General features: G+C 43.1%; 1 protein-coding gene across 5 annotated transcripts in view; it reads left to right on the top strand.

The window, feature by feature from the left end:
- The first annotated feature begins 651 nt into the window (after nt 1-651).
- Nucleotides 652-12,646, top strand: part of foxp4 (forkhead box P4) — a 200,783-nt gene continuing 188,788 nt past the window's right edge. For all 5 annotated transcript variants that reach the window (XM_064968599.1, XM_064968595.1, XM_064968596.1 and 2 more), the window contains exon 1: nt 652-1,203. The gene's annotated coding sequence lies outside the window, so the exon portion shown is untranslated. The remainder of the gene's footprint in view (nt 1,204-12,646) is intronic.

Below are 12,646 nucleotides of genomic sequence, written 5' to 3'. Positions count from 1 at the left end.
TCTTTCTTTCTTCTCCTTCATTTTGGAAGAAATTAATTTGTTCAAAACTGTTTAACTATTGTCTTTCTCTTTGAGTCAACTACTCACCACATTTTACACACTGCTGTGCTAGCTAGCTGTAGCTTGTGTTTTCAGTACTAGATTTATTCTCTGATCCTTTGATTGGGAGGACAACTTGTCAGTTCTGATAGGTTGGAGGAAGTCCTCCAGAAGTTGTCATAATTACTGTGTAAGTCTATTGAAGGTGGTGAGAACCATGCGCCTCATAGGTTTTGTATTAAAGTCAATGTGACGAGCTGTCCTCCGGCTACAACATGGTGCTACCCGACAGAGTGCTGTTGAGGCTACTGTAGACCTTCAATGCAAAACATCAATGATTTGGTGACGTGAATGTATTTAGTATAGTTTTATATAAAAATGTTTGAAAAAAATATTTGTTTAATGAAATTCACTGAGGAGGATGGTCCTCCCCTTCCTCCTCTGAGGAGCCTCCAGTGCTCTAAACATGGTAGGCGGATTTTCTCGCGGTGCAATTGCTGCTTGCCACCGGCCATGTGAAGCGCCTTTTTCTGCCACTAGCCAGGCACAGAAATATGTGAACGAGCACCTGTTTTAGAGTCATTACGGTAGAGAGCAAACTATCCCCCAACATATCCTCAACCAACACACAACCCGAATAATTCAACACTGATTTGCTAGCGAAGGAGCGAGCGACAGATGGGATGCCAAAAACTGAGTCGATTATCGTCATTGGGACTTGTGGAGGGGTTAAGATCTGAATAACGGCGAGATAGCAGGATCAGACCAGAGTGAGGAGAGCCGGCAACGAACAGCCCGAAAAGCTGTGTGCTTTCTCTCCATCAACTTCCCCAAGGGCTGCGCATGCAGCCTGTGTGTGAGTTAGTGGCACTAGTATTGTTCTGACTTCACTAGCTACAGTGCCCACTCCTAGAGAGAGAACGCACAACAAAAGACAAGAAAGGAAGGAAGCGCGGAGTAACTAACGAAGACGGTTGTCGTTGAAAGTAATGGTCCTGCGATACCAATCTTAGATTCCAAGATTTCTCTCTTTTTGTTATTTTGCCTTGAGTCTTTGTAGCGGTGAGGGGACTCGCCGTGTGGTGTTGCGCCGAGCAGAAGCGGGGCTGTCCACATGGTCCAGCCACTGGTGTGAAAGTTGACTTCTTCAGAAAACAAGAACAGGTTGATACACGTATCTACATATTCTCCATCCCTCTTAATTGTCCTTTCTTCTCCTCTGTCTCTCTGTCCGTGTGTTTTTCCAAGAGTGAAAGTGTGTGCGCGCGTGTTGTTGAGTTCGAACACTGCAAAAATTGTTTATGGCTATCATTGTTTTCAGCAAAAGTCTTATAAACCAATAATAACAAAATCTTACCCAATATTGAGCGAATGGCTAGGCAATTATTGCCTAATGTGCGTTTCACCAAGGCTGGCATACACGGTAGTCCAAACATGAAACTTTAAATCAGCTACTTTTCAGGCCATGCACTTTGAAGTCGTTCTTCATTTTGTACAATAGAAAAAAGTTTGTCGAAAATGGCAAGGACCCACGAGCGAGTTTCTCGCGACCTCTCCCCTAGATAAACACGTGCTATCAAAACAACAGACTGCAGTTTTAATATGAAATCCATATACTTTAGTATACATACTTTGGAAATATGCCTACTTGATTTTTATTTTAAAATGTAGGTGTGAAATGATAGTTATAGTTGTAGACTGCAGGAGCAGTGGCTGCATGCTGCCTCGCCGCTTATGGAAGGTGTCAGGTTCACAAACGCTCGCACATGAAACAACAAAAAGTTTTCAGACAAAGCTGGCCTACGAAGATGTTCGGAGTGAATTTGAATGAAAGCAGCAAATGCACGGAGGTGCACAACCGTCGAACGCTAAACGAGTCCTTTGTAAAATACTTTGATTAATCGCGTCTCCAATAACGGGTGTAAATTTCCACACCCATTCGGTCATCGTTTGAATTCTTTTTGATCGTTTATTACCCGTTCACCACACACCAAACGAGGTCTCAATAGATTTGCGATTGTTGAATTTGGATTAAAGATACATTTTAAGGGACCACATAAAATCTATGATTAGGTCTTTAAATTATTTTATAATTAATTTAGACAAGAACACTAATATGCCTAAATAATTCGTTTTTACGGTCAAACTTTAACATATTTTTAAAGGATGTTGTCTGCTGATTTTGGGCTTGTGTTTTGCAGACTTCAATCCGGGTGGTATGAAAGGTTTGGTCTCAGTCTTTATGGAAGGCTAGTGTCCCTTTTATTTGAATTTATTCACAATTGTGTCAAATACAATAGAGATCTACTGTAATAGTAGGCTATTGTTATTATTGATTCAGTTTACCAAACAAGTCTATAGGCCTTTCCTACTGTTGGTGATACGTGCAATTGTGCTTCAAAATCAAAGTTTGTGTGAAGCGCATGGAACAATTTATGTCGTTGATTATTATTGGTTATTAGCCATGCATAATCTATTAATCAGAATCGGATATACTTACCTATCAGAAAAGCAAAAGGCATGAAAAGCCGAGAAGATCCCGTTTTAGCTGATAACGTCTTCGTTTTGTTTTATACAATTATTGTACAACTTCTAAGATAAAAGATAGACACATAGCCTCACAATCTTTATTGATTTAATTATGAAAATATCTATTTTGTAACTGACGCATATGGAATATATTGGGAATATGAATAACTATACATTTAAAAACATACAAATTCTAAAAAGTTATGCTAATGTTGTAAAGTTTTCGGGTGCAATAGGACTCATCAACAGAATAGCCAAATGCGCCCTATGCACGAGAACTAATGGCTATTCATTTTCGGCTCTGCATGCGCGCTTTTGTGAGGAGACCCATTTTAACACATTTGAGCATTCCGGAGTTTAGAGTTGTTTTTCTTCGAATATTCATTCTATATCTCATTATGAAAGTTTTTTGTTTGTTTTGTAATGTCCTATAAAAGCCTTTAAATAATTTCCTAATCTACTTCCTACTAAATTGATAAATTCATAATTCATTTTAAATAATTGCATTGTCTTAAACAAGTAGGCTATTTTCAACATCTCACAAGGTTATGTAGAAGTTTTCACACACCACCGCCATATTGTTGCGTTTGATTTCCTAAATTTGAGCACACCCATATATCTCCCTACATTACCGTCCCTGAGCTCCCTAAATATCAGCCTTCATCTGGGACATTCCTGCACGTCAGATGCAATGATGTCCGGCATGATGGAGAAATGAAATTACAATTATTTGCTATTGGTTGCGGCGCGGAGCCATTCGTCTGTAAGTCATTAAAAAGAAAAAGGCAGATCATTGCCGTTTTTCTTTTGATTGATGGACGCTGGGGCATTTGACATAATTAATTAATTTAGTGTGTTCCCGCTCCCTCTCTCTCTCCATGTTGTTTTGTGGCTCCTGTCCCCCTGTCCTTCGCTCGGAGGCTGTGCGTGCCACGGGTGGCATTTCCGCAACGCGACGGTGACACAGTTTTAATTGCACCACTGATGGAGGTTTAATATACTTTTTAGAGAGAATGAAAGAGCTGTATTTCACATTTTATATCCATGTCATAACTCTTCTGCCAGGCAGGAAAACATGGATTTGGTTGGTGGTATGTGTGGTGGCATAAAATATATTCACACCCCGGGACTAGATATTTTAATTGTTCAAAAACACACCTGGGCTGATTTTCTTCTCTGAGATCAGTGGGTTATTTATAAAATCATGATGAGCTTTTATTCCTTAAGAAAATATAAAATTGAAGGGACTTTGTAACTGAACAAACAAAAGTAATCTGTCTATAGTTAGCCCCACTAATTATTTAAAACCAGACACATTTTTTGAAAGGGTATTTTAAACGTTTTATATTTTACTAAAAGCAGTTCACCTCCTTTAGTTATGTCCAGATTTATTTAGAATGTTTTACCTAATTTAATCTTTCTGATTGTGTTATTCTATTTTAATTTCTATCTTACTTTGCTCATAACCAAAGTGCGGGGAAATTTCAACTGAACTGATTCCATTTTTTGGAATGGCTTTAGAGTTTAGGGTGAGAGAAAGCAGGGGATTTCTCAGCGATGTGTGTCATGTTTGCTGTGGTCTAGAGATCCAGACCTGGCTTTAAGACAGGAGAAAGTGGTTGCGTTGGCACAGTTGGTTGGAGCATGATGATTGTCATTCCAGAGTTGTGGGTTTGATTCCCGCATGGGCCACATATACTGAAGATATGACATCATTTGAAGTAGCTTAAGAGAAAAGCTGAATTACTCTATTATCATTATTGAAGATCCTCAGCTCAAACAGACATACGTACCTGCTGCTGGGCTGAGAGAGAGACCGGAGCAGTGAGGGTCGCTCCTCTCAGAGAGAAGGAGAGGGGGACATTTTACACTCCATTTGCTATGGTAGTTACCTAGGAATTATTTGAAAATTGTATTTACAGATACTAACAGTGCTCTCTTACTTTTCTATACATGTGGTATCTAAGAAAGATAATACAATTTTAGATGAGAACAGTCTGTTTGAATATAATATAAAGAATATGTGAGAAGAGCAGTTTGAGAAAAGGAGAGTTTGTGAGATAATAGACAGGGTATTTGAGAGGGAAAATAAGTGATTTGGAAATGAAGTGGCCACAGTCAGGAAGCAGAGGTGTCAGAAAAAGGCTGCCTCTCTCTGCTCTATCTGCTATTGTGTCCAGCTGCAGACAGTAAAATCAGACAGTTTTCCTTCTTTTCCTCGGCAGCTGACTGTTTTTCATGTCCTGTTGTTGAATTTCTCCTGCACGTTTCTCCTGCACGTTTCTCCTGCACGTTTCTCCGTCTCACACGTTTCTCCTGCACGTTTCTCCTGCACGTTTCTCCTGCACGTTTCTCCGTCTCACACATTTCTCTTCTGATTTGTTGAATTTCTCCTGCATGTTTCTCCTGCACGTTTCTCCTGCACGTTTCTCCTGCACGTTTCTCCGCCTCACACGTTTCTCTTCTGAGTTGTTGAATTTCTCCTGCACGTTTCTCCGTCTCACACGTTTCTCTTCTGATTTGTTGAATTTCTCCTGCCCGTTTCTCCTGCACGTTTCTCCGTCTCACACGTTTCTCTTCTGAGTTGTTGAATTTCTCCTGCACGTTTCTCCGTCTCACACGTTTCTCTTCTGATTTGTTGAATTTCTCCTGCACGTTTCTCCTGCACGTTTCTCCTGCACGTTTCTCCGTCTCACACGTTTCTCTTCTGATTTGTTGAATTTCTCCTGCACGTTTCTTCGTTTCTCCTGCACGTTTCTCCGTCTCACACGTTTCTCTTCTGAGTTGTTGAATTTCTCCACACGTTTCTCTTCTGAGTTGTTGAATTTCTCCTCCGTTTCTCCACACGTTTCTCTTCTGATTTGTTGAATTTCTCCTGCACGTTTCTCCTGCACGTTTCTCCTGCACGTTTCTCCGTCTCACACGTTTCTCTTCTGATTTGTTGAATTTCTCCTGCACGTTTCTCCTGCACGTTTCTCCGTCTCACACGTTTCTCTTCTGAGTTGTTGAATTTCTCCTGCACGTTTCTCCGTCTCACACGTTTCTCTTCTGAGTTGTTGAATTTCTATTATTGCTGGATTCTCAGTGTTTTAGATAAGATTTTCCTTGAATTTGTGTAGTGTGTAAAATGTTTTTGGACTTTCTATTATGTTATATTGAGTGAAAGGAAAGCAAAGTCTGTTCACTATTTGCTGAGCAGCATCTGTAATGTCAGTAGTGATTTTGCGAAATGCAACACTGCAGTAATAGTGATTAGATGACACCATCAGGGTGGGACAGATAGACAAACTTTATGTGTGTTTGAACGTGTTTTGGTTGTAGTTAGGCAAAGTTTGTGTGTGTGTTTGTGTGTCTGGTCTGTAGTCAGGGTTTTAACTGGCTGTGTGTCAGAGCCTGGGTGTGTCTGGTCTGTAGTCAGGGTTTTAACTGGCTGTGTGTCAGAGCCTGGGTGTGTCTGGTCTGTAGTCAGGGTTTTAACTGGCTGTGTGTCAGAGCCTGGGTGTGTCTGGTCTGTAGTCAGGGTTTTAACTGGCTGTGTTTCAGAGCCTGGGTGTGTCTGGTCTGTAGTCGGGGTTTTAACTGGCTGTGTGTCAGAGCCTGGGTGTGTCTGGTCTGTAGTCAGGGTTTTAACTGGCTGTGTGTCAGAGCCTGGGTGTGTCTGGTCTGTAGTCAGGGTTTTAACTGGCTGTGTGTCAGAGCCTGGGTGTGTCTGGTCTGTAGTCAGGGTTTTAACTGGCTGTGTGTCAGAGCCTGGGTGTGTCTGGTCTGTAGTCGGGGTTTTAACTGGCTGTGTGTCAGAGCCTGGGTGTGTCTGGTCTGTAGTCAGGGTTTTAACTGGCTGTGTGTCAGAGCCTGGGTGTGTCTGGTCTGTAGTCAGGGTTTTAACTGGCTGTGTGTCAGAGCCTGGGTGTGTCTGGTCTGTAGTCGGGGTTTTAACTGGCTGTGTGTCAGAGCCTGGGTGTGTCTGGTCTGTAGTCAGGGTTTTAACTGGCTGTGTGTCAGAGCCTGGGTGTGTCTGGTCTGTAGTCAGGGTTTTAACTGGCTGTGTGTCAGAGCCTGGGTGTGTCTGGTCTGTAGTCAGGGTTTTAACTGGCTGTGTGTCAGAGCCTGGGTGTGACTAAAACATGTTCCAGATTGTCAAAAAATATGTACAATAAACACGCGAACACCTGCATGCTTTACTATACTATAAAATGATACAACTGTATTGACTGTTGTATTAGTATATGAATCTGACTGCTTCAAAACATTCCATTTGGGGCTTAATGCACACCAACTTTATTGTGGTGGTCCATCAACATAATATAAGTGTTCCTACCATGAGTGAGTGGGTGTGTGTGTGTGTGTGTGTGTGTGTGTGTGTGTGTGTGTGTGTGTGTGTGTGTGTGTGTATAAGAGTGCCCATTCAAAATTCACATGGGCTCCAGTCAAGTGAGATGGACAGTAGTTTGTGAAGTTTTTCATGTCCTGAGCGTTGCTAATATTGAACACTTTTCTGAGGACTCGCTCTGTCTGCCTGTCTCTCTATCCCCCTCTACATTAAACCTCTCCTGCCAGACCAAAACTGCTGCTGCCCATTGGTTGAGTGGCTTTATCTGCTGCTCCAAAGTGTTTTTAAAGAGAGGTGGAAAGTCAGCGATACATGATTCTGGTATGTGTAGGATTTGACCCAGTGGATATCCTGCTTTTTGCCTCCATCACAGTACTTCCATTAAAACAGATTCTGTGGAAAAAGGACAAATGAAATGCTTACGTTTGCAGTTCATAGTCGATGCATGTGTTGGCTGTTTTTTTTGAGGAAGCCCAAAAGTCTGGAAAATGTGTTGTTTTTTATAAAAAATAATAATCAATCAGTTAAGAATTGAAATGTTGACGTTTTAAAGCGTTTGTTATGTGTGTGGAGGTAGCTAGCTGGTGATGAGAGTGCTGGCTGTGGTCATCAGTTAGGTGATTGACATGAGTGTTGAGCCGCCGCCACATTGCCTTAGTTTCAACCATGATTACACATGTGGTTCTAATTGAACCTGTTATTGGGGAGAACGAGAGGCCGACTATTTTTGTATGTTTGTGTGTGCATGTGTGCATGTCTATTTGTGTGTGTCTATTTGTATTTGTGCACGTCTATTTGTGTGTGTGTGCATGTCTATTTGTGTGTGTGCATGTCTATTTGTGTGTGTGCATGTCTATTTGTGTCTGTGCATGTCTATTTGTGTCTGTACATGTCTATTTGTGTCTGTGCATGTCTATTTGTGTGTGTGCATGTCTATTTGTGTCTGTGCATGTCTATTTGTGTCTGTGCATGTCTATTTGTGTCTGTGCATGTCTATTTGTGTCTGTGCATGTCTATTTGTGTGTGTACATGTCTATTTGTGTCTGTGCATGTCTATTTGTGTGTGTACATGTCTATTTGTGTCTGTGCATGTCTATTTGTGTCTGTACATGTCTATTTGTGTCTGTGCATGTCTATTTGTGTCTGTGCATGTCTATTTGTGTCTGTACATGTCTATTTGTGTCTGTGCATGTCTATTTGTGTCTGTGCATGTCTATTTGTGTCTGTACATGTCTATTTGTGTCTGTGCATGTCTATTTGTGTGTGTACATGTCTATTTGTGTCTGTACATGTCTATTTGTGTCTGTACATGTCTATTTGTGTCTGTGCATGTCTATTTGTGTCTGTACATGTCTATTTGTGTCTGTACATGTCTATTTGTGTCTGTGCATGTCTATTTGTGTCTGTACATGTCTATTTGTGTCTGTGTATGTCTATTTGTGTCTGTGCATGTCTATTTGTGTCTGTACATGTCTATTTGTGTCTGTGCATGTCTATTTGTGTCTGTACATGTCTATTTGTGTCATGTCTATTTGTGTCTGTACATGTCTATTTGTGTCTGTACATGTCTATTTGTGTCTGTACATGTCTATTTGTGTCTGTACATGTCTATTTGTGTCTGTACATGTCTATTTTGTGTCTGTACATGTCTATTTGTGTCTGTGCATGTCTATTTGTGTCTGTACATGTCTATTTGTGTCTGTGCATGTCTATTTGTGTCTGTACATGTCTATTTGTGTCTGTGCATGTCTATTTGTGTCTGTACATGTCTATTTGTGTCTGTGCATGTCTATTTGTGTCTGTACATGTCTATTTGTGTCTGTACATGTCTATTTGTGTCTGTGCATGTCTATTTGTGTCTGTACATGTCTATTTGTGTCTGTGCATGTCTATTTGTGTCTGTACATGTCTATTTGTGTCTGTGCATGTCTATTTGTGTCTGTACATGTCTATTTGTGTCTGTACATGTCTATTTGTGTCTGTGCATGTCTATTTGTGTCTGTGCATGCCAAATGCTGACCTGTGGATTGGGGAATGTAAAGCCAGCAGAATCCGACTGACACAGCATCTCTAGTCCAGAGGAAGACAGAGAAAAGCAGGAGAATGAAGAGAGAAAAGGGGAAAGACAAGTTGTGGAACGAGGGAGCGAGCCGTGGACCAGAGGAGGGCGGGGAGGATATTCTGTGATGCCCTGGGTAGATTTTAGGGTGATTCACAGCAGTCTATTTGAGTGTAGAAGAGAGAAGAGGAGAGGGAGAGAGACAGACAGACAGATAGATGGAGAGAGCGAGAGAATTTCTGATAGAGAGATAGATTCAGAGTGTGAGCCTCTAAGAGCTGATGGATGTGGGAGGGAGTGACCCTGCAGCACAGAGAGAGGAAGGGACCGCTTCCTATGGGCCTGGGGAATGGGAAAGAGGGAGAGAGAAAGAGAGAGAGAGAGAAGAGGACGGAAATGACAGTATCTGTGTAGCAGGCAGGCAGGCGTGGGTCATTATGTGTGGAAGCATTAGATCAGCGTCTCCTGAGAGAGCTTGGCAACCACAGGCCAGCTTTATGACCCTTTACTGGAGAGACTGGAGACAGAGCGAGAGATGGAGGGACCAAGAAAGAAAGGATAGAAGGGACCGTGCCTGTGGCTGGACCTTTAGCTGGAGATGGGACTATAGCAGTGAGCAGGGCCAGGGTCTGGGCTGGTGGAGGCCTGGGGAAGGACTAAGGCTGGGACAGTGAGGGATTGTGAAATGTGTCTTCTGCATTCAACCCAACCCCTCTGAATCAGAGAGTTGCGGGGGGCTGCCTTAATCGACATCCACGTCTTAGTGCCTGGAGAACAGTGTGTTAACTGCCTTGCTCAGGGGCAGAATGACAGATTTTTACCTTGTCAGCTCGGGGATTTGATCTAGCAACCTTCCAGTTACTGACCCAATTCTCTAACCAGGAGAGGGAGATGACTGGAGCTGAAACTGGAATAGAAGAGACTGAGAGGATGAGGTAGATGTAGAGTTTTAGGAACATGGGACAGGTCCAATAATCTTGGACAGGGCCATGGCAATTAGCTGCTATAACCTAACCTCAGCACAACCTGGCTGTACCTGTATCTGGGTGGAGATGGAGCTGGGAGTCTGCTGACTGTGTGATGACACTCATCATGGCCACCATGGAGAGTGACATGGATGGACAGAGTGTGGATGTAGGGAAATGGAGCATGAGAAGGAGTGTGTGCATGGGAGACAGATAGCGAGAAAGTGTGGGGGAGAGGTAGTGTGTTGGGGAGTTGATTGTATGACAGAATGTCTGTGTGTGTGTGGTATGGCATCTTCATAGAGCCTGTCTCCCCCATCTCCCCAATCTCCCCCATTCAAAACCTGTCTCACCCTCCCCCATGACCCTTCGTAAGGGCGTCATAAGAGAGTCGTTGCTGTATTCCAACCCTCTGTATCAGCCCGACAACCCACCTGTCAATCAACCAGTTGCCGAGGGAACAGATCACTTCAAAGACTTTTTCCAAACAACAATGGGGCTAAACTTTGTGGCACTGTTTTAACGCATTTATTAAAGAGGTTCTACTAATGCACGGGTGACAGCTGCATGGCCCTGCCTGTAGAGGAGCATTACACGCCTCTTAAACGCACCTCACTCTGCGGCAGCCGTGGTGAAATCCGCCAGGCGAGCTCTGGAGAGAGATTCCCACTCCGGGAAGGTTTAAGCAGGAGGAGGAGCAGACAGATTCACGCTCAGCCCTGAACGCTCCCCAGCGGAAAGGAAAACAGTGTCAGGGAGTGAGTGTCTTCACTGCCTAAGCACTTATTTGTGTTTGATGATACTAATGCTTTCGTCCCCCCATCCCTTTTGGTTTTGAGGTTTAAAAGTGTGGGAAAGTTTGGACATTTCTGTGTGTTTAGTTCAGGTTGTTTGTGTTCATTAGCTGTATGTGCTGTTTAGTTTGGCGTTGAATGTGTAATGTCTTTTATACTTGGTTGTGTGTACAGTATGCTATACTGTAAAGAGGTATGAGGGAAGCCCCTATAGGAACTAACTAAATCTTCTCCGTACCCCTGTCCCAGTCCCCCCCACCCATTGACCATATAAGTAACAAGCGTATAAATGTATGTCATTATGTTTACTAATCCGTAAAGTATTGGGGTGCTGCTGGCTAACACAGGCTAACGCTGCGGCCGAGAGGCTGGCGAAGGCTGCTATCTTATGGTATTAGTGATGGGTGACATAGGATGACTACTTAAACTATTAGCATGAGAAACAGGCTGTGGCGGGCAGGGCGCTAGATATATATACCCACTGACAGAGAGATCTGTTAACCAGTCTAAACCCAAATCACAATGTGCTGCTAGAGAGGACGGCTTGACAGCTATACCCCCCCCCCCCCACCCCCATCCTCTTGCTTATGCATTCATTTGGCATTAACTAACTGCAATTGTTGTACTCATTACAGGAAAAAGGAAAATAAAACTCATACAATCAGGATTTTTTTTTTTGCAATATTTATATATATATTTTCAAAAGTCTGTTATTTTGTGTGTTTCACTTGTGTTGTCATGACATGTTTAGGATTTAAGGTTTTATTTATGGTTATGAGACTCAAATGTCTCTCTCTCTCTCTCTCTCTCTCTCTCTCTTTCTCTGCCTCCCTCCCCGTGGTCCTTGTGGTGAAGTGGTTTTGCCGGACTTTGCCCCACAGGGGGTGAGGACTCTGAGGCTCTGTGTGTGCCCTTTCAAAGCAGTGGAGAGAGGGAGAGAAGGATAGAGGAAATGGGAAGGAGAAGGGGAGAAACGGATAAGAGAATAGCACAGCAGCTATGAGAGTCTTGAGATCACACAGAGACACAGAGGCAGGGGCTTAAGGAAGAATATGGCAGGACGGTGTGGGGTATGTGTGTGACCACAATTACCTGTCAGTTTTGTAGTTTCCCTTGGACAGAATTTCTCAGGTTTGTTTTTGTGACGCCTGAGGAGAAATACTAGAACAAAAGCTAACAGGTTGAGCCTCTCCTGTCCCAGTGGTAACTATTGCCATGCTATGGACTTTTTACATACAAATATATCAAGTTAGAAAACATACAAAGGATATACACCAAATCATATTATCATTAAAGAGATGTGTGTTTGCATGACTTCTCCTTTGCCTTTGGTGATTAGTGTGTGTTTGGTTACACCAGCAGGTTACACAAAGTGCTGGCTAACTTACGGCTGGCTAACTTACGGCTGGCTTTTGCTCTCGGCTATGTTCGGCTAGCATTGTAATGTGTGTGTGTGTGTGTCTGTGTGTGTTTGTGTGTGTGTGTGTGTGTGTGTGTGTGTGTGTGTGTGTGTGTGTGTGTGTGTGTGTGTGTGTGTGTGTGTGTGTGTGTGTGTGTGTGTGTGTGTGTGTGTGTGTGTGTGTGTGCGTGTGTGTGTGTGTGTGTGTGTGGGGTGTGAGGTGGGCATTGTTGACCAAGGGACATCTGCCACTAGATTATCCCCAGCCGCTATCTGAATAATTGTGTAATCCCCCTCTCCCTCCCTCCTTTCGTGCCTCGTTCGCCACAAATCCCTCTCTCCTAAGAAAGAGGAAAAGAAGGACTAGTCTCTTCTCCTTTCCTTGCCGGTCTGTGGTGGCCCAGTGAGGTATGACAGGTGTGTATGTGTGTGTGTTTCTGTGCCCCTGGTCACTGTTCGCTGTCTGACATTTATAGGGGGATTTGAGCGCGGCCTCCTCTCTTTCTTCCTCTCCTCTCCCATCCCTTCTTC

This window comes from Oncorhynchus masou, chromosome 6 (assembly GCF_036934945.1).
Source record: "Oncorhynchus masou masou isolate Uvic2021 chromosome 6, UVic_Omas_1.1, whole genome shotgun sequence".
Taxonomy (NCBI): domain Eukaryota; kingdom Metazoa; phylum Chordata; class Actinopteri; order Salmoniformes; family Salmonidae; genus Oncorhynchus; species Oncorhynchus masou.
The sequence above is the reverse complement of the archived record's forward strand: the minus strand, read 5'-3'. Positions and strand labels throughout refer to the sequence as shown.